Below are 20,471 nucleotides of genomic sequence, written 5' to 3' on the forward strand. Positions count from 1 at the left end.
ATTTTCTCATCTACAAAAAAAGGAATAATACCTGTCTGCACAGGGATGATATAAGAAATTCACGTATGTGAAAGTGCTTCGTAAAATATAAAATGATTTTTAAATGTAAGGTATTTTCCTCTCTCTTCGTTGCTCCACTTAGGCATTTCCATGAACTTTAAGTCCTGAGGTCAGCTTCCTCAAAGCCACAGGAATTTATCAGCCTTGCTTTGGAAAGTTAGGTCTCAAGGGACTGTCCACTCATTTGTTGTAACAGCACCAGTGACAAACCTCCAACTTTGGTGTGACGCCCAACAGAGGGCATATGAGGGAGATGATGGGAAGCAATGGTTAGTGCCCCTTCTTACTGTAAATTGGAGGTGAATCTCTCTGTTCTTTCCAGCCTAGTTGGCTCTAACAATGTTTTAATTTGTGCTTCAAAACAGTTGTGTTTCATCACCAAGTGATTCATAACAGCCACACTCAGGGAAATGGAGCAAGCTTTCCGTTTCTCCCAGTCTCCCCTGGTCAAGCATTTCTTGCCTTGTTAATTGGGAAGAATGGATGAAGGCAAAGAGTTGCCTGAGACCGCCCAAATCCAAGAGAATGATGAAAGAATAGAGCCTAGAGAGAGGAAAGAAAGATCTGAGTGAAAATCCCAACTCTGCCCATGCATTTGTAACTTATTAACCTCTCTGGGTTTCTCCATCTTTAAAGTGGAGGTGATAATACCGTAATGTGCATTTAGCTTCTCAGCGTCCAAAACTTCTTGTTTCAGAGAAATCTCCTATTGTGTGAGTCCTGGATACAGTAAAGGTCTCATTTCCACCATGGAATCTGAAAAGGCCCCTGGTACTCAGGGCACAAGACCCAGGATGGCAACCATACTGTTCTCACCACAAACTTGGACTCTTGATTGATTCAAAGTCTCTGACTTAACTGGACCACCCCTGTGGCAGGATCCTGGCATGGTTCCTGCTGCCCAGCTCCTCATGGCTTCCCCCTGGTTCTGCAGGCTTTCTTTGGATTCCATGACCTATACAAAGTCCTTTCAGTTATTTCTTTTCTATTGAAGACAGCTAAAATTGTTTTTGTTGCTGTGTATATTTGTCACTGATAACCTAGACCCCTGTGTAGACAGATACTATTCCCTTTTTATAGATAAGAACATTTGGAGCTCAGAGTTTAACTGATCAGTTAAAGAAGAACAAGCCCTCAAATCTAGGTGTCCTGGTTCCAAAGTCCATCATTCAGCGGATATTTGTTGCACTCTGACTATGGGCCAGGCTCTTGCTGGCACGTGGGGCCTGGTGCTGATGACATGGAAGGGAAGCCAGTGTAGAGCTGCGCAGTGTGGCCTGGACCCTGCAGGCATTAGGGCCACTGCGGCACTTACACACATGTGGATTCCAGGGTTCAACTTAATGTCTGGGCGTCAGACTAGGGAAGTGTCGTGTTTAATAAGCTGCCCAGGTGATCCTGGTGCTTGCTGGTATTTGAGAATCCTTCCTAATATGGTGGCACCAGCCATCAACCGTATTATGAGTGTATATACATAGTAATAGTATGAGGCAGGTAGCATTCTTTTTTTTTTTTTTTTTTTAAACTTTGGGTTTGTTTGTTTATTTATTTATTTATTTATTTATTTATTTATTTATGGCTGTGTTGGGTCTTCATTTCTGTGCGAGGGCTTTCTCTAGTTGCGGCAAGTGGGGCCCACTCTTCATCGTGGTGCACGGGCCTCTCATTATCGCGGCCTCTCTTGTTGCGGAGCACAGGCTCCAGACGCGCATGTGGGATCTTCCCAGACCAGGGCTCGAACCCGTGTCCCCTGCATTGGCAGGCAGATTCCCAACCACTGAGCCACCAGGGAAGCCCGCAGGTAGCGTTCTTATGGATACACTTTACATGGCGTGAAATAGCTTTTAGCATGACCTTTCCAGTCATAAAACAAAAATACTGGCCTTGTACTGGGGCTTGGAGAGCAAAACTGCACATACGCTAAGCCCCCTCCATTTACATTGCTGTCTTAATCCTGCCACACACTGAATTCGTGTGTGATATCTCTATAGGAGAGGGGATAATTCATGGGCTATTTGGTTTTAAACTCAGGAGCAGAAAAGGAAGGAATTGCAGTGTGACCTGTGTCCATGGAAAATGCATTCTTTAGGCCTTCCGGAGGTAAGTTTATGATCAACATTTTGATACTGTGTTTTACTTTATTAAATTATTATACCATGTGCAATTCTATTTAGAAAATTTTATTTTAAAAAAGGAATAATGCTTGTATTGGCTGAAATTAATAAAGAGTTCAAACTTCCCATAAATTGCCTCTGTGAATCCCCCATGCCATCAGCTTCTTTGAAGTGGGATGGTAACTTGACTAAGCACTTTTGACCCTGACCCACACGTTGCTCTGCTGGAAGAAAAAGTCTATGTTTTACCTTAGACTGCTTCTCCCTCCTATAGAAACTGGTTTCTAAAGACAAAGTAGAGACATTCTCTAAAAGGACATTTCTGACATGTGCAGTAAGTGGTTGGCAATTTATATATAAATTTTGGAGGTTAGTCTCTTCCGATTTAAAAAATATATCTTACCATCTCCTGGAGCCACTAAATATAAAGGTCTGTGACTTGGGAACTTCCCCGCAAACCCAGAGAGACTGTGATCACACTTTAATAAAAACTGTCTTCTATGTACTTCATACATCAATAAATTTCATGGAGTATTTACATGAGCCATCAACTTTTGGTGTATGAAAAATCTGAGTATGGGGAATGTATATGCAGGTGTTCAGGAAAAGGAAAAACTGAAGAAGAGTGGTGTTACTCTTCTGGTGGAGGCATGGGCAGTATGTCTGCATGTTTTCTATTGAATTGAATGAACCTCTCCCTAAGTTCCTATGTTTAATTGATGGAACAGATTGAGCCAGTTGAAAACATGAATATTTATCAAAATCTTTTTATGGTTCCAGAAAAACAAGCAATTGCTCTCAAACATTTGCCAAATGCCAGCTCCATACCAAGCAGTTGGTATTCGGCCTTGGGGTCAAGAAGTAGAACTTTGATATAATTTTCAACAATTTCCTCCACCCCGCCTACGATCAAAGCCGGGCCCATGCAAGCACTTCTGCAAATTTCAAAATGTATATGGTCTATATAATCAGCAGCCTTTCAAGCCACATGAGTCTGAAATAGAAACTTAAACAGACTGAAAATAGAAGTGGCTCAGAGGAAATTGCTTCGACCATGAGGGGTAATTTTCAATTCTAGTAGTTGTAAAAGGGAACCTTCTAACCTAATTGTCCTGGGTTTGACTTACCTACATAACTTCATTTAGTGGTCTTAAGGGTAGTAAGCAGTGATTGCTATAGAGTGTTCAGTTTTGTTCTTGTTTATCTGTGTTTGAGATGGGAGGGTTGGGGTGAGCAGAGCCTATGAAGTTATCCCAGGCAAAGAACTGGAGAAAGAGGATCCATGAGAGCAGGTGAAGAGAATGAGGATGGAGCCAGATCCATGGTCCAGGCTAGAGAGAACTCAGAGTTTAAAAGACAGCACAGCCAGGTAGTTGGTTTTGGGAAGAAACTCCACTGATGACATATGCACGTGCCAAGGACATGTAAGAAAAGAGTATAGGTTTAAAAATAATTTTCCTGGTGTATTCTCTCAGTTGGCACCAGTATTGTCAGTAATGTATAAAGCTGAACATCCATAAGGCTGAACTAAGCTGACTGGGGTATGCAGGTACTAATGACACTTAGTTACCAGAACAGTGATCCTGGTCGAGGTGGGCAGCAAGTATGGTACCAGAATCCTTGGGGGTTGGGACCAGTCTACTTCCCCACCCACCCCAATGGTAGTGACCCCTTCTTCCAAATTGTGGTTTGTTTTATACCTCAGGGGTGTGGGTGGGAGTAAGAAACAGTAGAATAAATTATGTACCCAAATTGACAGTAACATTTGATTGTTCACTAGAATTTTTTCTATGAAGAATATAGTGGTAGAGAAGGGGGAGCAGGCTTCTTGGAAAATTAACGTAGGAATCAAGGGTGAAAAGAGGAAAATGAGATCATGCAAAGGAAACAAGACAACCCCCCCCTTGGCCATCAATCCTGGTGCCCTACATCATTTCAAAGCAGAAGCAGAAATTGTCCTTGGCTCAAGCCGGTCCACACACTGCTGTCAGCCCCTTATATGACCCTGTTCCCCAGGCCATTGGACTGGGCAGTTCATGTTCCTTGTCCTTGCAATCAGTCACTTGGTGAGGAGTATTAGAGACCTGAAAAGACAGACCTAGACTTGAATCCTGGTTCTGCCTCTAATTAGTTTCATGGCCTTTAGTGTGTTACTTGCTTTCTTGTCACCCTGGTTTTCTAATTCTTAAAATGACAGTCATTGAAGAATTAAGTGAGCTAAAGTGAAGATTTGATGCAGTGCCTGGCACACAGATATCAGCCTTTGTGAAGATTCCCATTAAACAGATACCTGGTCTCCCTCCTTTGAGCCACTATTCTATTCGATTACCCAGCTCCATTGTTGCATCTAACCCTAGGGAATGCAACCATTTCTTTCTATACATTATCCTTAGCTAGACTGTGAGTTCCTGCAGGAAGAGGTCAAAACATTATGGCTTTGTATTCCTCACACTGTAACTAGTATTGTAACCAGTACAAGCTCAATGGAAGTTTCTCGGATCCCCATGGTTCCTTTGCTGACTCAATGCATAAGTGAATGAGTAAAAGGGGGGTGGTGGTGGGGAGAAATGAAACTAGAAGTCTTCATTAATTGAGAGGAACGTTCCAACATAGCATCCTTTTCTTGTTTTGACTGGTTCAGCAAGTAAGACACCAGACTTACTGGATCTTATTCTGAATACTGTTGACTAGTTTGTGGGCAAAAGAAGTCTAGACTGTATTAACTTTTAAAGAGCCACACAGGGAAGCCCTGTCAGAGTTTCCACACTAGGCTGTTGAATTAGGAGTGACTAAGAAAAAGAAGCCCCATGATGCCAAGACACGGTGCGGTTTCACATTATCTGTCATCAGCTAGAGAAGATGGAGTCTTCTTATATTTCAGCACCACCTACTGCAGCTGGGTCTGCAGCTCGTATAGGGGAACTGTGGTGTCAAACTATCCTTCATTAACACGCAATTTTCAATTGCTGTCTAGATCCTTTTCTTCCTAGGACTTTAACCTCTGCCACACATTTCCTTTAAGCCACAAAATATTCCCTCAAAGCGTCTAAGAACAGCAGCAAGCTTACATGAAGCCAATGTCTCAATCCTCTATTTACAGATGGAAAAATGAGTTATTCCATTGAAGCCAGGAAAATATGGCTGCTTAAGCAATTCACCAAAAAGCCATTCTTTCCTCACGGTCAGAGACCCTGTCCTGAATATGCACGTCTGGTGAGCCAGTTTATGTAGGTAACTGCCCACATCTTTTGCTGAGGGCATGTTCTCTTGCTTTCCCTTGTGGACACAGAGGAATTTTATTTTATTTTACTTTATTTCATTTCATCACTTTTTAATTGAAGTATAATTGACTTACAGTATTATATTAGTTTCAGGTGTACAACGTAATGATTAGATGTTTTTATATATTATGAAATGACCACCATGATAAGTCTGGTTACCATCTGTGCCCATACAAAGTTATTACAATGTTATTGACTATATTCTCTATGATGTACATTACATCCCTGTGACTTAATTATTTTATAACTCGGAGTTTATACCTCTTAATCTCCTTCACCTATTTCACTCATCTTCCCACCCTCCTCCCCTCTGGGAACCGACAGTTTATTCTCTATATCTATGAGTCTGTTTCTGTTTCGTTATATTTGTTCATTTGTTTTGCTTTTCAGATTCCACATATAAGTGAAATCATATGGTATTTTTCTTTGTCTGACTTATATCACTTAGTATAATACCCTCTAGGTCCATCCATGTTGTCAAAAATGGAAAGATTTCTTCTTTTTTAATGGCTGGGTAACATTCCATTGTATATATACGCCACATCTTCTTTATCCATTCATCCGTCAATGGACATTTTGGTTGCTTCCATATCTTGACTATTGTATATGAGCTGCAAAGAATGTAGGGGTGCATATATCTTTTAGAATTAGTGTTTGTTTTCTTCAGGTAAGTACCCAGAAGTAAAATTGCTGGATCATATGGCAGTTCTATTTTTAATTTTTGAGGAATCTCCATACTGTTTCCCATAGTGGCTGTACCAATTTACATTCCACCAACAGTGCACGAAGGTTCACTTTTCTCCACACCCTCACCAACACTTGTTGTTTATTGTCTTTTTGATAATAGCCATTCTGGGAGGTGTGAGGGGATATCTCATTGTGGTTTTGATTTGCATTTCTTTGATGATTAGTGATGCTGAGCATCTTTTCAGTGTCTGTTGGTCATAGGTATATCTTCTTTGGGAAAATGTCTATTCAGGTTCTCTGCCCATTTTTTGATTGGGTTGTTTGTTTTTTGATGCTGAGTTGTATGAGTTCATTGTATATTTTGGGTATTAATCCTTTATCAGATACATAATTGGCACACTATCTTCTCCCATTCAGTAGGCTGCCTTTATTTTATATAGTTTCCTTTACTGTACAAAAACTTTTTAGTTTGATATAGTCCCTTTTGATTACTTTTGCTTTTGTTTCCCTTGCCTGAGGAGACAGATCAAAAAAATATTGCTAAGACCGATGTCAAAGAACGTACTGCCTGTTTTCTTCTAGGAGTTTTATGTTTGCAGGTATTATAGTTAAGTCTTTAATCCATTTTGAGTGTATTTTTGTACATGATGTGAGAAAGTAGTCCAATTTCATTCTGTTGCATATAGCTGTCCAATGTTCCCAACACCATTTATTGCAGAAGCTGTCTTTTTGCCATTGTATATTCTTGCCTCCTTTGTTGTAGATTACTTGACTATGTAAGTGTTGGTTTATTTTTGGGCTCTCTATTCTGTTCCATTGATCTATGTGTCTGCATTTGTGCCACTACCATATTCTTTTGATGTAGCTTTGTAATATAGTTTGAAATCAGGGAGCATTATACCTCAAGCTTTGTTCTTCTTTCTCAGATTTCTCTGGCTATTCAGTATCTTTTATGTTTCCATACAAATTTGAGAAAGCTCTTTTACGTTTCCATACAAATTTGAGAATTATTTGTTCTAAATCTTTGAAAAATGCCATTGGAATTTGGATAGAGATTGCACTTAATATGTAGATTGCCTTGGGTGGTATGGATATTTTAACAATATAAATTATTCTAATCCACGAGCATAGTATATCCTTCCATTTGCTTGTGTCATCTTTAATTTCATTTATCAATGTCTTATAGTTTTAAGAGTTCAGGTCTTTCATCTCCTTGGTTAATTTTATTCCTGGGTAACTTTTATGCAATTGTAAATGGGATTTTAAAAATTATTTTCTCTTTCTGATAGTTCATTGTTAGTGTATAGAAATGCATTAATTTTGTATCCTGCAACTTCACTGAATTTATTTATTAGTTCTAATAGTCTTTGGTGGAGACTTTAGGGACTTCTATATATAGCATGGTGTCATCTGTAAACAGTTTCCTTTCCAATTTGGATTTCTTTCATTTCTTTTTCTTGTCTGATTGCTGTAGCTAGGCCTGCCAATACCATTTTTTTAAAAAAATTATTATTTATTTATTTTTGGCTGTGTTGGGTCTTCGTTTCTGTGCGAGGGCTTCCTCCAGCTGCGGCAAGCAGGGGCCACTCTTCATTGCAGTGCACGGGCCTCTCACTATCGCGGCCTCTCTTGTTGCGGAGCACAGGCTCCAGACGCGCAGGCTCAGCAGTTGTGGCTCACGGTCTAGTTGCTCCGCGGCATGTGGGATCCTCCCAGACCAGGGCTCGAACCCGTGTCCCCTGCATTGGCAGACAGATTCTCAACCACTGTGCCACCAGGGAAGCCCCTTCCAATACTATTTTGAATAAAAGTGCTGAGAGTTGGCATGCTTGTTTTATCCCTGATTTTAGAGGATGCTTTCAGCCTTTTACTGTTGAGTTGGCTGTAGGTTTGTAATATATGGCCTTAATCATGTTGAAGTATGTTCCCTCTATACCCACTTAGAGTTTTATCATAAATGGATGTTGAATTTTGTCAAAAGCTTTTTCTGCATCTATTGAGATGATCATGATTTTTATTCTTCAGTTTGTTAATGCAGTGTATCACATTGACTGATCTGCAGATATTGAATCATCCTTGCATCCCTGGGATAAATCCTACTTGATCATGGTGTATGATTCTTTCAACGTATTGTTGAATTTGGTTTGCTAATATATTTTTTTGAGGAATTTGCATCTATGTTCATCAGTGATATTGGTCTGTAATTTTATTTATTAGCAGTATCTTTGTCTGGTTTTGGTATCAGCATGATGATACTCTAGAACAAGATTGGAGGCATTCCTCTCTCTTCAATTTTTTGGAATAGTTTCAGAGGATAGGTGTTAACTCTTCTTTAAATGTTTGGTAGAATTCACCTGTGAAGCCATCTTAGACTTTTGTTTCTTGAGAGGTTTTTTTAAAATTACTGACTCAATTCCATCACTGGTCATTGTTCTGTTTGTATTTGCTGTTGCTTCCTGAAATAGAATCTCTAGTCTTAGAAGATTGTACATTTCTATGAATTTATCCATTTCTTATATGTTGTCCAATTTATTGGTTATAATTATTTATAATAATCTCTTTTGATCCTTTGTATTTCTGTGGTATCAGTTGTAACTTCTCCTCTTTCAATTATATTTTATTGATTTGGGTCCTCTCTCTTTTTTTCTTGATGACTATCATTAAAGGTTTATCAATTTTGTTTATTTGTCAAAGAACTTTTAATTTCATTGAACTTTTCCTTTTTTTTTGGTCTCTATTTCATTTATTTCCACTCTGATCTTTATTATTTTCTTCCTCTAGTAACTTTGAGTTTTGTTTGTTCTTCTTTTTCTAGTTCCTTTAGGTATAAGGTTAGATTGTTTATTTGGGGTTTTTCTTGCTTCCTGAAGTAGGTTTGTATCACTATAAACTTCCCTCTTAGAATTGCTTTTGTTACGTCTCATAGATTTGGGATCATTGTGTTTCCATTTTCATTTGTCTCCAGATATTGTTTTATTTCTTCTTTGATTTCTTCAGTGACCCATTGGTTGTTTAGTAGCATATTGTTTAGCCTCTACATGTTTGCATTTTTGTAGTTTTTTTTCTTGTAGTTGATTTCTTGTCTCATACCTTTGTGGTCAGAAAAGAAGCTTGATATGATTTCAAACTTATTAAATTTATTGAGGCTTGTTTTGTGGGCTAGCATGTGATTTATCCTGGAGAATGTTCCATGGGCACTTGAAAAGAATGTGTATTCTGTTGCTTTGGGATGAAATGTTCTATGTATATCTATGAAGTCTGTTGGTCTAAGGTGTCACTTAAGGCCAATGTTTCCGTATTCATTTTCTGTCTGGATGATCTACCCATTGGTCTAAGTGGGGTGTTGAATTCCCCTACTTCTCTCTTTATGTTTGTTAATACTTGCTTTATGTACTTATGTGTTCCTATGTTGGGTGCATATACATTAATATTTACAATTCTTAAATCTTCTTATTGAATTGATCCCTTTATTATGTATTTTTTTGGTCTCTTGTTACAGTTTTTGTTTTAATGTCTATATCTACCTCAGCTTTTTTTTCATTTACATTTATACAGACTATATTTTTCCATCCCATCATTTCAGTCTGTTTGTGTCTTTAGATCTGAAGTGAGCCTCTTGTAGGCAGCATATAAATAGGTCTTGTTTTTTAAAATTTATTCAGCCCCTTATGCCTTTTGATTGGAGCATTTAGTTCATTTATATTTAAAGTAATTATTGATGGGTATGTACTTATTGGCATTTTGCTAATTGTTTTCAGATTATTTTTGTAGTTCTTATTTGTTTCTTTCTTCTTCTTTTGCTCTCTTACCTTGTGATTTGGTGACTAACTTTACTGTTATGTTGCATTTCTTTCTCTTTTTGCTATGTGTATCTATTATAGGTTTTTGGTTTGTGGTTACCATGGGGTTGATATATAACAACCTATAGATATATAGATAGATAGATAGATAGATAGGTAGATGACTATTATTAGTCAATTATCTCTTAAGTTTGAATGCATTCTAACAACACTACACCTTTACTCCCCCCTCATGTTTCATGTTTCTGATGTCATATTTTACATCTTTTTATTTTTCATATTCCTTAACTACTTATTGTAGATATAGCTGATATTACTACTTTTGTCTTTTAACCTTCCTACTAGCTTTATAAGTGGTTGACTCACTACCTTTACATATTTTGCCTTTAGCACTGATATTTTTCTTTCATAATTTTCATATTTCTAGTTGTGGTCTTTTCTTTTCCATTTAGAGAAGTTCCTTTAACCTTTCTTTTTTTTTTAAATTTATTTATTTTCTTTTTGGCTGCATTGGGTCTTCATTGCTGCATGTGGGCTTCCTCTAGTTGTGACAGATGGGCTTCTCATTGCGGTGGCCTCTCCTGTTGCAGAGCATGGGCTCCAGCCACATGGGCTTCAGTAGTTGTGGCACGTGGGCTCAGCAGTTGTGGCTCAGTGGCCTTGTTGCTCCATGGCATGTGGGATCTTCCCAGACCAGGGCTCGAATCCATGTCCCCTGCATTGGCAGGTGGATTCTTAACCACTGCACCACCAGGGAAGGCCCCCCCACTTTTACATTTCTTGTAAAGCTAGCTTAGTAAAGCTCTTTTAGCTTTGCTTGTCTATACAACTGTTTATCTTTTCTTCAAATCTGAATTATAGCTTTGTTGGGTGGAATATTCCTGGTGGTAGTTTTTTTTTCCTTTCATCACTTTGAATATATCATGGCACTCCCTCTGGCCTGCAAAGTTTCTGTGGAAAAGTCAGCTGGTACAGAGGGGATTTAAAATCACTATTATTACCTGTTTGTTAAATTCCCTTAAACTCATATTCAGCTGACTTGGCAGGAGATACACAATAAGCCATGTGTAAAATCAAGACTGTGATATTCCATGACATTGCATGACCAGAGATACTAAAGACCTTAGCAAAAATGAAAAAAGAATCCTGCCAACATTTTGGTTTTAAGAATAGCCCTCTCTCACCAAATTTAATAATCTTGTTCCTTTAAAAAACTTTGAAATATGATTCCATTGTATCCCTTTGAGAGCAGGAAAAGCAAAGCCTAGCCCAGGATAACTCATTTAGGAGGCCACTGGTGTTGGCCTAGGTCTCATGTTACAAAATGTGTTGTTTAGACTTTCACCTTAACTTCAAATGAGGTTATACCTATTGTCACATATATCCAGGACAGGAGTAAAAGAAGACATTTTTCTTCATGCAACTCTATAATTGTCTTATTATGATACTACAGAACCTGAATTAATTCTTATGTTACTTTATGAACAGTACAATTATGCTGTATTAAGTTTATATGTTTTACACATGTTAATTTATTAAATGTAAACACTTAAAATACACTTTATTTTTGTAACCTTGTTTTGACAGTTCCTGTTACATATACTAGGACTCGGCCTCTGGGAAGTGCTTGGTGACTAGCATCTAAGTCCTCCAAAGAACCACTAGGTTGATTTTGCCTTTTATGGTAAAGCTCACTGCATGCCCTGTGGAAGTGGAAAGGTTATCAGTCAACTGTTTAAGGGCTTATTAGGGCTTCTCAAATGTTTTAAAGCATTCAAAGCATACATGGCCAGTTATTTTACCACAAATGTCCAGTTCTAAGAAAATATTCTTCAAGTGAGTATGGCTATCTAATTATTAGTAATCAATAGTCATGGATGAGGTTTAAATGCCACAGATTTGGTGTTCACTGGATGGGGCAGTTTCTCTTTCCCTGACCCTTTGCACTTGAAAGCAAAGAAGATGGAGTGAATGAAAAGTTTCCCCCATATCATCAGTGCCAAAGGCTCTGTTAACTAGACTGCCTAGTTATCATTTTTGTGTGTAATATGGAAAAAGCTCATAAAATGTGCCCCAAGGATGTTTAGGAATCAGTACTGTAGCTTCCAGGACAGTAGATAGTAGCCAATGGCATGAACACTAAACTGCTCTGCAGACCTTGAGATTTATCATGATTTAAGTAAACAATTTTTTAAAAATATTTTTATTGTAGTATAATTCCTTTACAATGGTATGTTAGTTTCTGCTTTATAACAAAGTGAATGAGTTATACATATACATATATCCCCATAACTCTTCCCTCTTGCATCTCCCTCCCTCCTACCCTCCTTATCCCACCCTTCTAGCTGGTCACAAAGCACTGAGCTGATCTCCCTGTGCTATGCGGTTGCTTCCCACTAGCTATCTACTTTACATTTGGTAGTGTATATATGCCCATATATACACTACCACTCTCTCACTTTCTCCCAGCTTATGCTTCTCCCTCCCTGTGTCCTCAAGTCCATTCTCTAGTAAGTCTTTGTCTTTAGTCCCATCTTGCCCCTAGGTTCTTCATGACCAATTTTCTTTCTTTTTTTTTTTTTTTTAGATTCCATATATATGTGTTAGCATGCGGTATTTAATTTTCTCTTTCTGACTTACATCACTCTGTATGACAGACTCTAGGTCCATCCACCTCACTACAAATAACTCAATTTCGTTTCTTTTTATGGCTGAGTAATATTCCATTGTATATATGTGCCACATCTTCTTTTTTTTTTTTTTTAAGATTTATTGATTGATTGATTGATTGCTATGTTGGGTCTTCGTTTCTGTGCTAGGGCTTTCTCTAGTTGCGGCAAGCGGGGGCCACTCTTTATCGCGGTGTGCGGGCCTCTCACCATCGCGGCCTCTCTTGTTGCAGAGCACAGGCCCCAGACGCACAGGCTCAGTAGTTGTGGCTCACAGGCCTAGTTGTTCCACGGCATGTGGGATCTTCCCAGACCAGGGCTCGACCCCGTGTTCCCTGCATTAGCAGGCAGATTCTCAACCACTGCGCCACCAGGGAAGCCCCACATCTTCTTTATCCATTCATCTGTTGATGGACACTTAGGTTGCTTCCATGTCCTGGCTATTTTAAATAGAGCTGCAATGAACATTGTGGTACATGACTCTTTCTGAATTATGGCTTTCTCAGGGTATATGCCCAGTAGTGGGATTGCTGGGTCGTATGGTAGTTCTATTTGTAGTTTTTTAAGGAACCTCCATACTGTTCTCCATAGTGGCTGTATCAATTTACATTCTCATCAACAGTGTATGAGGGTTCCCTTTTCTCCACACCGTCTCCAGCATTTACTGGTGGTAGATTTCTTGATGATGGCCATTCTGACTGGTGTGAGATGATATCGCATTGTAGTTTTGATTTGCATTTCTCTAATGATTAATGATATTGAACATTCTTTCATGAGTTTTTTCGCAATCTGTATATCTTCTTTGCAGAAATATCTATTTAGGTCTTCTGCCCATTTTTGGATTGGGTTGTTTGGTTTTTTGATACTGAGCTGCATGAGCTGCTTATAAATTCTGGAGATTAATCCTTTGTCAGTTGCTTCATTTGCAAATATTTTGTCCCATTCTGAGGGTTGTCTTTTCGTCCTGTTGATGGTTTCCTTTGCTGTGCAAAAGCTTTGAAGTTTCATTAGATCCCATTTGTTTATTTTTGTTTTTATTTCCATTTCTCTAGGAGGTGGGTCAAAAAGGATCTTGCTGTGATTTATGTCATAGAGTGTTCTGCCTATGTTTTCCTCTAAGAGTTTGATAGTGTCTGGTGTTACATTCAGGTCTTTAATACATTTTGAGTTTATTTTTGTGTATGGTGTTAGGGAGTGTTCTAATTTCACTTTTTACATGTAGCTGTCAAGTTCTCCCAGCACGACTTATTGAAGAGGCTGTCTTTTCTCCACTGTATATTCTTGCATCCTTTATCAAAGATAAGGGGACCATATGTGCATGGCTTTATCTCTGGACTTTCAATCCTGTTCCATTGATCTATATTTCTGTTTTTGTGCCAGTACCATACTGTCTTGATTACTGTACCTTTGTAATATAGTCTGAAGTCCGGGAGCCTGATTCCTCCAGCTCCATTTTTTGTTCTCAAGATTGCTTTGGCTATTCGGGGTCTTTCGTGTTTCCATACAAATTGTGAAATTTTTTGTTCTAGTTCTGTGAAAAATGCCAGTGGTAGTTTGATAGGGATTGCATTGAATCTGTAGATTGCTTTGGGTAGTAGAGTCATTTTCACAATGTTGATTCCTCCAATCCAAGAACATGGTATATCTCTCCATCTATTTGTATCATCTTTAATTTTTTTCATCAGTGTCTTATAATTTTCTGCATACAGGTCTTTTGTCTCCTTAGGTAGGTTTCTTCCAAGGTATTTTATTCTTTTTGTTGCAGTGGTAAATGGGAGTATTTCCTTAATTTCTCTTTCAGATTTTTCATCATTAGTGTATAGAAATGCAAGAGATTTCTGTGCATTAATTTTGTATCCTGCTACTTTACCAAATTCATTGATTAGCTCTAGTAGTTTTCTGGTAGCATCTTTAGGATTCTCTATGTATAGTATCATGTCATCTGCAAACAGTGACAGCTTTACTTCTTCTTTTCCCATTTTGATTCCTTTTATTTCTTTTTCTTCTCTGATTGCTGTGGCTAAAACTTCCAAAACTATGTTGAATAATAGTGGTGAGAATGGGCAACCTTGTCTTGTTCCTGATCTTAGTGGAAACGGTTTCAGTTTTTCACCATTGAGGACGATGTTGGCTGTGGGTTTGTCATATATGGCCTTTATTATGATGAGGTAAGTTCCCACTATGCCTACTTTCTGGAGGGTTTTATCATAAATGGGTGTTGAATTTTGTCGAAAGCTTTCTCTGCATCTATTGAGATGATCATATGGTTTTTCTCCTTCAATTTGTTAATATGATGTATCACATTGATTGATTTGCATATATTGAAGAATCCTTGCATTCCTGGGATAAACCCCACTTGATCATGGTGTATGATCCTTTTAATGTGCTGTTGGATTCTGTTTGCTAGTATTTTGTTGAGGATTTTTGCATCTATGTTCATCAGTGATATTGGCCTGTAGTTTTCTTGCTTTGTGACATCTTTGTCTGATTTTGGTATCAGGGTGATGGTGGCCTCATAGAATGAGTTTGGGAGTGTTTCTCCCTCTGCAATATTTTGGAAGAGTTTGAGAAGGATAGGTGTTAACTCTTCTCTAAATGTTTGATAGAATTCGCCTGTGAAGCCATCTGGTCCTGGGCTTTTATTTGTTGGAAGATTTTTAATCACAGTTTCAATTTCAGTGCCTGTGATTGGTCTGTTCATATTTTCTATTTCTTCCTGGTTCAGTCTTGGAAGGTTGTGCATTTCTACGAATTTGTCCATTTCTTCCAGGTTGTCCATTTTATTGGCATATAGTTGCTTGTACTAATCTCTCATGATCGTTTGTATTTCGGCAGTGTCATTTGTTACTTCTCTCTTTTCATTTCTGATTCTATTAATTTGAGTCTTCTCCCTTTTTTTCTTGATGAGTCTGGCTAATGGTTTATCAATTTTGTTTATCTTCTCAAAGAACCAGCTTTTAGTTTTATTGATCTTTGCTATAGTTTCCTTCATTTTTTTTTCATTTATTTCTGATCTGATCTTTACGATTTCTTTCCTTCTGCTAACTTAGGGGGTTTTTTGTTCTTTCTCTAGTTGCTTTAGGTGTAAGGTTAGGTTGTTTATATGAGATGTTTCTTGTTTCTTAAGGTAGGATTTTATTGCTATAAACTTCCCTCTTAGAACTGCTTTTGCTGCATCCCATAGGTTTTGGGTCTTCGTGTTTTCGTTGTCATTTGTTTCTAGGTATTTTTTAATTTCCTCTTAGATTTCTTCAGTGATCTCTTGGTTATTAAGTAGTGTATTGTTTAGCCTCCATGTGTTTGTATTTTTTACAGATTTTTTCCTGTAATTGATATCTACTCTCACAGCGTTGTGGTCAGAAAAGATACTTGATACGATTTCAATTTTCTTAAATTTACCAAGGCTTGATTTGTGACCCAAGATATGATCTATCCTGGAGAATGTTCCATAAGCACTTGAGAAGAAAGTGTATTCTGTTGTTTTTGGATGGAATGTCCTATAAATATCAATTAAGTCCATCTTGTTTAATGTATCATTTAAAGTTTGTGGTTCCTTATTTATTTTCATTTTTGATGATCTGTCCATTGATGAAAGTGGGGTGTTAAATTCCCCTAGTATGATTGTGTTACTGTCGATTTCCCCTTTTATGGCTGTTAGTATTTGCCTTGTGTGTTGAGGTGCTCCTTTCTTGGGTGCATAAATATTTACAATTGTTATATCTTCTTCTTGGATTGATCCCTTGATCATTATGTAGTGTCCTTCTTTGTCTCTTGTAGTAGTGTTTGTTTTAAAGTCTATTTTATCTGATATGTTTATTGCTACTCCAGCTTTCTTTTGATTTCCACTTGCATGGAATATCTTTTTCCATCCCTTCACTTTCAGTCTGTATGTGTCCCTAGGTCTGAAGTGGGTCTCTTGTAGACAGCATATATACGGGTCTTGTTTTTGTATCCATTCAGCCAGTCTATGTCTTTTGGTTGGAGCATTTAATCCATTTACATTTAAGGTAATTATCAATATGTATGTCCCTATTACCATTTTCTTAATTGTTTTGGGTTTGTTACTGTAGGGGTCTTTTCCTTCTCTTGTGTTTCCTGCCTAGAGAAGTTCCTTTAGCATTTGTAGTAAAGATGGTTTGGTGGTGCTGAATTCTCTTAGCTTTTGCTTGTCTGTAAAGGTTTTAATTTCTCCCTCAAATCTGAATGAGATCCTTGCTGGGTAGAGTAATCTTGGTTGTAGGTTTTTCCCTTTCATAACTTTAAATATGTCCTGCCACTCCCTTCTGGCTTGCAGAGTTTCTGCTGAAAGATCAGCTGTTAACCTTATGGGGATTCCCTTGTACGTTATTTGTTGTTTTTCCCTTGCTGCTTTTAATATTTTTTCTTTTTATTTAATTTTGATAGTTTGATTAAAATATGTCTTGGCCTGTTTCTCCTTGGATTTATCCTGTATGGGACTCTCTGTGCTTCCTGGACCTGATTAACTATTTCCTTTCCCATATTAGGGAAGTTTTCCACTATAATCTCTTCAAATATTTTCTCAGTCCCTTTCTCTTTCTCTTCTTCTTCTGGGACCCCTATAATTCGAATGTTGGTGCATTTACTATTGTCCCAGAGGTCTGTGAGACTGTCCTCAGTTCTTTTCATTCTTTTTTCTTTATTCTGCTCTTCAGTAGTTATTTCTACTATTTTATCTTCCAGGTCACTTATCCGTTCTTCTGCCTCAGTTATTCTGCTATTGATCCCTTCTAGAGAATTTTAAATTTCATTTATTGTGTTGTTCATGATTTTTTTTTTTGCTCTTTTGTTCTTCTAGGTCCTTGTTAAACATTTCTTGTATTTTCTGCATTCTATTTCCAAGATTTTGGATCATCTTTACTATCATTATTCTGAGTGCTTTTTCAGGTAGACTGCCTATTTCCTCTTCATTTGTTAGGCCTGGTGGGTTTTTATCTTGCTCCTTCATCTGCTGTGTGTTTCTCTGTCTTCTCAGTTTGCTTAACTTACTGTGTTTGGGGTCTCCTTTTCACAGGCTGCAGGTTCGTAGTTCCCGTTGTTTTTGGTGTCCGCCCCCAGTGACTAAGGTTTGTTCAGTGGGTTGTGTAGGCTTCCCGGTGGAGGGGACTAGTGCCTGTGTTCTGGTGGATGAGGCTGGATATTGTCTTTCTTGTAGGCAGGTCCACGTCTGGTGGTGTGTTTTGGGGTGTCTGTGACCTTATTATGATTTGAGGCAGCCTCTGTGCTAATGGATGGGGTTGTGTTCCTGTCTTGCTAGTTGTTTGGCATAGGGTGTCCTGCACTGTAGCTTGCTGGTCCTTGAGTGGAGCTCGGTCTTGGCATTGAGGTGGAGATCTATGGGAGATTTTTGCCGTTTGATATAATGTGGAGCTGGGAGGTCTCTTGTGGACCAATGTCCTGAACTTGGCTCTCCCACCTCAGAGGCACAGCCCTGATGCCTGGCTGGAGCACCAAGAGCCTGTCATCCACACAGCTCAAAATAAAAGGGAGAAAAAAAGAAAGAAAGAAAGAAAAGAAAGAAAGAAAGAAAGAAAGAAAGAAAGAAAGAGATAAAATAAAATAAAATAAAGTTATTAAAATAAAAAAATTATTAAAAATTTAAAAAAACACAAAAATTATTTTAAAAAATATTTTTAAATAACTTTTAAAAAGAAAGAAGAAAACAACCAAACTAAAAAACAAATCCACCAATGATAACAGGCGCTGAAAACTATACTAAAAAAACAAACAAACAAACAAAACGGACAGAAACGTAGGACAAACGGTAAAAACAAAGCTATACAGACAAAATCACACACGGAAGCATACGCATACACACTCATGAAAAGACAAAAAGGGAAGAATATATATATATCATTGCTCCCAAAGTCCACCTCCTCTGTTTGGGATCATTTGTTTTCTATTCAGGTATCCAACAGATGCAGGGTACAACAAGTTGATTGTGGAGATTTAATCCGCTGCTCCTGAAGCTGCTGGGAGTGATTTCCCTTTCTCTTCTTTGTTTGCACATCTCCTGGGGTTCAGCTTTGGATTTGGACCCGCCTCTGCGTGTAGGTCGCCTGAGGGCATCTGTTCCCCGCCCAGACAGAACAGGAGCAGCTGCTTCGGGGGCTCTGGCTCACTCAGGCCGCGGGGAGGGAGGGGTACGGATGTGGGGCGAACCTGCGGCGGCAGAGGCCGGCGTGACATTGCAGCAGCCTGAGGCGCACCGTGCGTTCTCCCGGGGAAGTTGTCCCTGGATCACGGGAGCCTGGCAGTGGCGGTCTGCACCGGCTCCCGGGAGGGGCGGTGTGGAGAGTGACCTGTGCTCGCACACAGCCTTCTTGGTGGCAGCAGTAGCAGCCTTAGCGTCTCATGCCCGTCTCTGGGGTCCACGCTGATAGCCGCGGCTTGCGCCCGTCTCTGGAGCTCGTTTAGGCGGTGCTCTGAATCCCCTCTCCTCACGCACCAGGAAACAAAGAGGCAAGAAAAAGTCTCTTGTCTCTTTGGCAGCTCCAGACTTTTTCCCGGACTCCCTACCAGCTAGCTGTGGTGCACTAGCCCCTTCAGGCTGTGTTCACGCCGCCAACCCCAGTCCTCTTCTTGGGACCCGACCGAAGCCCGAGCCTCAGCTCCCAGCCCCGCCCACCCTGGCGGCTGAGCAGACAAGCCTCTCGCTCTGGTGAGTGCTGCTCGGCACCGATCCTCTGTGCGGGAGTCTCTCCGCTTTGCCCTCCGCACCCCTGTGGTTGCGCTCTCCTCCGAGGCTCCAAAGCTTCCCCCCTCTGCCACCCGCGGTCTCTGCCTGCGAAGGGGCTTCCTAGTGTGTGGAAACCTTTCCTCCTTCACAGCTCCCTCCCGCTGGTGCAGGTCCCATCCCTATTCTTTGTCTGTTTTTCCTTTTTTCTTTTGCCCAACCCAGGTACTTGGGGAGTTTCTTGCCTTTTGGGAGGTCTGAGGTCTTCTGCCAGCGTTCAGTAGGTGTTCTGTAGGAGCAGTTCCACGTGTAGATGTATTTCTGATGTATCTGTGGGGAGGAAGGTGATCTCCGTGTCTTACTCTTCCGCCATCTTGAAGCTTCTCCCAGGTAAACAATTTTTGAAAGTTAATTTTTCCTTAAGTTAAACATTCCTGACCCACATCAACTGAGTGCCCTGACCCCTGAGCATCCACGCTTGGAGAGAGATTTTAAATAACCAGAATACTAAGAATGAGACTTTCATTGAATAAAAGAAGCCAGCAACTTTGGTAAAGCTTCTGCTTTTAGTGGCCCAACAGGGAATTCTGGGATACAGTAATGCTTCAGGATGGTGCCCCAATATGTGTGATTCAGGACACGCCTTTAGAAAATCTTGCAAGAAATCATGAGCTCAGACAACTGCGTGTCTTTTCATTTTGATGTCTTTGGAGAGGAAGAATTTTTAGAGCATACACTATTTTTTGGACAGGTATAAGTAATAGCTGTCATTAAAGCAGCTTTAGGATTTAGGGTAATTGAATTTGAGATGCTTGGATTATGATGCCTAGTATCGCTCCTTACTTTTGCTATTAACTAAAACCTAGAGGGAAGAAAGCAGATCAGAGTATTGTAATTGTGTCTTCCCATGTGCCTAAGGGGTAGAAGTCCTTGACTGGATTTTCCATTTCCTTTCAGGCAATTCTTTTCTGCTCACAACTTTCCTAGATAGTCAGTACACTGGATATTCTCAGCCAGTAGTAATACTTCTCCTCCTCCTCTCTCTCAACGAATTCCTCAGCATTCTTGTGCCCCAGAAAGTCAGATTAAGCCATGGCTTCTGTCCAGTAAATTTCTCAATGCTGTTAAAAATGTATCTTCTAAAGGTAATTCAGATTTTTAGAAGG

The 20,471-nt window shown here is 39.3% G+C and overlaps 1 pseudogene across 1 annotated transcript in view; it reads left to right on the forward strand.

Annotated features, from left to right (window-relative positions):
* The window catches only part of LOC309627459 (solute carrier family 25 member 16 pseudogene), a 252,225-nt pseudogene that overhangs the window by 117,332 nt on the left and 114,422 nt on the right, over positions 1-20,471 (forward strand). The gene's annotated exons all lie outside the window — the stretch shown is intronic.

This window comes from Balaenoptera borealis (assembly GCF_965194805.1).
Source record: "Balaenoptera borealis genome assembly, chromosome: 4".
Taxonomy (NCBI): domain Eukaryota; kingdom Metazoa; phylum Chordata; class Mammalia; order Artiodactyla; family Balaenopteridae; genus Balaenoptera; species Balaenoptera borealis.